Consider the following 4,534-nt stretch of genomic DNA (forward strand, 5'->3'; position numbering starts at 1 on the left):
ATGCAGTTATCCTCGGGCATAGCCATAGGCCTACAGTGCATGCATGCCAACTTTTGCAATATATAATATAGCGCCTAGCGTGAGCTATGCTTAGGGACCTACCAGTCAAGATTATTTGTGCGTAGGGGTGCATCATCTGGCGCCTGGTCCTGGTCATCCTCGCCATTGCCCATGCCGTGAACTAACTCCATCACCTCGGGCTCGAACAAATAAGGACGTAATGGTCCATCGTCTGGCTCAATATTCTCACCATCGTCGCTTACTGAACCGGATTCAGATTCAGTTCCTAAAACTACATTTTCGCAGGAAAGCCGAGAGGATGTTTCTGACTCGCTATCATCACTGGATACCTCGTACAATACTTCTTCTTTGTCTGGTATATTTGCCCTTCCACGTTCATTCTGCATAGACGCCATGGTTTGTTATTGTTTCGTCTTCCTGAGTTTTCCTCACTTCCGGTTTGGCTGACTCGATCATTTCGTTTCTAAAAAAGTTCGGGGAAGCTGCAATAAAGTGCTTCTAACATGCGTAAGGCAATTATTATATTTTTTTAATCAGGTGTGATTGTTTTGGTACGTAATTATGCTTGTATATAAGTTAAAACGAAACTATTTGGGGTTCAATTTCCACTATCCCTTTAAGTACACTACAAAATAAATTAAAGATGTGCAACAACTGTATCAGTAATTAAAATGATATAACTTATGCACAGGCTTGGGAGGGCTACTTGCCAAAAACACAACCAGTAACTTCATGTGAGTATCAAGATATAAAAGTAATGTAACCTGATAACTTTCTTTTTGTTTTGGATTACTTCAATATCAAATGTAATGCAAATAAACACAGGAGAGAAGAAATATGAATATGATTTTTTTACTTAAAATGTATAATATAATACCATAAAGCAGATTCAGGCAGTAGGTGTAGAGATTCACAATTAAAGTATTATCCTCCAGAACAGTACAGCTTCCAGAGAAGAGATACCATTTGATCATTTTACAACAACCACTATCTGCTCTTTTTAGGTTTTGAATAAGATTGTAATCCTGAGTTTCCCTATTATTAAAAAAAGTAAAACTAATCCGATTACATCTCTTCCTATGTAACTAAGGATTACACTTTCATTTTTTTCTATACGATCTTGATTCGTGTTCGATGTAATCCATTACTATCTAAGCCAATACAAGTCATAACTTTTGGAAAATTGTCTCGAGTTATAAATTATGCCTTCAATCTCTTTCACGTGGAGAAGACATCCCATTGGCCGAGGCGTTGCAACTTCCCTCAAGCGTCCTACATGAAAGAAAGATCACATGTTAGAAATGTGTGCACAAACTATTCAGTATGACCCGTCTTAGTTTAAAGCCCAAGTGTAAGAGTGAACAGAGGCGGAGTCTGCCTGTTTTCCAATTTGTTTTGTTTGTTGGCTGCTGCTACCCAAACCAACACCCTCCTCACAAGCATTGACTGTTGGAATGTCATTACGCTCCACATGTGGAACAACAAAGGCTTCTTCAGGCATGCCTTGTATCATAATGATATTGCTCTGATCAGCAGCAAGACTGTTTTCACCACTACCATGGTCTCCATCTGCAACCTCCTCATTGCTGTTAACAGTCGAACTAGGAGTGTCACTTACCTCGTCATTGTTACTCACCCTGCTTTTCCTTCCAGGCTGTTGTTCTTTGCCATTGGTGAAATAGAAAATGGTGGGCACTGCAGTGTTTTTCAGGCATCTCCTTCCCTAATAAAAATAATAAACAAAAACACATAAAATAACTTTTTGAGGTCTGTAGATATTCAACTTTCTTTTGAATAATGTTGTTTTAAATGTAAGAGTGCATTATAAAAGACAATAGAGGGCCAACATGTTAACTATGCAGTTAATCCATTCAACAATTACGTGTTTCCAAGATTCAGATTCAAAGGATTTATGTCATAGCACATAGGCTACAGTGTGGGAATGGCAATGAAAATCATCTGTCCCGAGCTCCTCCAACAATGCAACAGTTATATAAGACATAAAACAATAAAAGAAATTCAAAATTAAATTAAGAATAATAAATTAGTGCAGGCAGAAATCTATATACACGTAAATATAATAAGACATATGCAAGAACAGAATGTAAAGATAAATATTGTATAGTAAAATTAAATTAAATTTTTTTACAGTGATAGCTGTTAAGATAAATAAGTTATAAGATGACAACAGATGAATGAATGTTGCTATTAAAATAATGTAAAAAAAAAGGTAATATAATTCATCTGTTTTTAACATAGAGTATGTGGGGGGAAATGGCAATTCTCTATCTATGATAAAGAGTCTTTGCATAAATTGAAGAGAAATGTGATGGTTTGCAAACAAATCGATTTCTATTTTTCTTTACTTAACTGGCAAAATCTTAATTTGGCCTTTAATAAAAAGAACATTACTCATCACTGATGTGCAAGCTGTGCCATAACAATTATTTAGCATTGTATAATGTATAACATGTATTTAATTAGTAACAACAATTTACACTCACAAATGGAACCAAGTTATTTTGTTTTTAAAAAAGGATCTGTACCCATGAGTCCGTGCTGAAGGGATGACTCTCAAAGTGTGCACTGCACAGGCGAGAAGAAACGTTGGGGGTCCATGTATTCCTCCGGATGTTCAGCACCCACTGGTCCAGCCTGTCTGGATCACCGAAAGGAAAACTTTATTCAAAAATACATGAAAACCGACCCAAAGACAACAGGAGGGTTAATGCCATATTCACTTAGTAACGCATGAACAACTTTTACAAATATTTCTATATAGTCTGTGTTGGTAAATGTAATCTAGGTTGCACATTTCCTGCTGAAATACATGCATGGGCCTACCAAGTTACTGCGTAGCACTTTGGTTTTGATAAAACAGTGTAGTTCCACTATATAAACGTTACATTCATAATCAAACGAGATAATATGCAAGATAAATAGCTATTTGTTGTTATTCTTAATGCTTGTCATTCATACGTTAATAAAATAAAATAAGTACCGATACATAGCAGAACAATTGTGGCGATGTTCAGCTTAATAAGCCTTGTTCAACATCATTTCTTTAGCTAATACTATAGCGGGCTGCAGGCGAACCAAGTCCGCGTTTCGCTGCATTCCTTGATCTTCAGTTATAACGCCGGGCTCCGCCGCTGGCCGAAGCTAACGGAGCCGCAAAGGGCTAGCTACAGCTCCGGTTAGCTTCGGCGGCAGACTCCGGTGGCCACCACTGGGATAATTGGGTCCCCTTTTAACATTTGCTCCCATTTAGCATTATGGGCGTCATAGCCATAGACTATAAAAGTCTTACCCAAGGCTGAATCATAAACTAAACTGTATATATATATACACATGCATAAAGGGTTACGTCCTTAGCTAGCTACACAACAAGCTAAGCTAACAAGCACACAAACACCTGCTAACGGGGTTAACATGTATAATATTATCATTTTACTCACCTAAAAAAGCTGTGAGTAGACTTCTTGGAAGTTCTGTTAGTACATTCAAGCGCACAGCACGACATCTTAATTGTCTGGTATATCACCACGAACACGGCTAAAGCTAAAGGGTCAAGTACAGTACTATGACTAACTAACGTTGTAGCCTCTATGGTTGTAGCCTAGCAGAGTGGACAAGTTGCTGTTAGCTGACAGTGAGGCACGTATCTGTCAATCAAAGTGACCACGCCCTAATGTATGCACAAACTTTAAGACCTAATATAAATAAAAGGGTCGCGTTAGAAAACAATTCACTCACAGATCCATAATCATGAAGGTGGAATCTAACTATATCGATAATAAAATGTATGGAGCCAGGGAGAGAAACATGTTTTTTTCCGCTGTAAAGTTGGGCATTTTAACATGGGGGTCTATGGAAATTGCTCCTTTCTGCAGCCATCGCCTATCGGCCAATATATGAACTGCAGTGTGTGGCACTTCCGTATTGGCTTCCCGGCTCTTCCCCAGAGTTTGCCGCTTGGTAATTACATTTAAAATACTGATTTTAGCCCCACCACTGTATGGGTTAGCCCTACCATAGATTACCCAACACAAATACTCTGAAGCCGATAAGTCAATTAATTGCTTATCGTGACAGGCACACAATAAAACAGTGGAAAAAAACATGTGTTTGACTTTCATTAGTGAATGAAACTGTGTGCCCTTTTATAGTCTGTGTCCAATATTGTGTATTTGTATATATATTATATATCCTAAATATATGCTAAGGTCCCGCTAATGACACGATAGCAGTCATTTCGTGCGCATGTGTGTAATTAAACCCATGATATCGAAATCTCACTCCAGAGTTGCCAACCCTGCCCATACCCCAATAATATTTTTATTGCAGATCTACATGAATCACACAAACGACCTATTTTGGATTCAAAAGGTGACAAGTTTGCATCCCTGCTTGTTATCCTTTCATTACAGAGCTGGGAAAATGGTGTATTGATTAGATTCTGATCCGTGCAAGTCCTATTTTAACTGACTTTAGTTCTAATATTAATGATAAC

The 4,534-nt window shown here is 37.8% G+C and overlaps 1 long non-coding RNA gene across 2 annotated transcripts; it reads right to left on the minus strand.

Annotated features, from left to right (window-relative positions):
- Positions 1-978: 978 nt before the first annotated feature.
- On the minus strand, positions 979-2,688 carry LOC139434326 (uncharacterized). 2 transcript variants are annotated; one of them, XR_011643684.1, is made up of 3 exons: positions 2,568-2,688; positions 1,658-1,744; positions 979-1,293 (listed from the first exon to the last, which is right to left on the minus strand). It is a non-coding gene; the product is annotated as an uncharacterized lncRNA (long non-coding RNA). The 2 variants fall into 2 exon arrangements; XR_011643685.1 differs by having other exon boundaries at positions 1,640-1,744.
- Positions 2,689-4,534: the final 1,846 nt, after the last annotated feature.

This window comes from Pseudochaenichthys georgianus, chromosome 8 (genome assembly GCF_902827115.2).
Source record: "Pseudochaenichthys georgianus chromosome 8, fPseGeo1.2, whole genome shotgun sequence".
NCBI lineage: Eukaryota > Metazoa > Chordata > Actinopteri > Perciformes > Channichthyidae > Pseudochaenichthys > Pseudochaenichthys georgianus.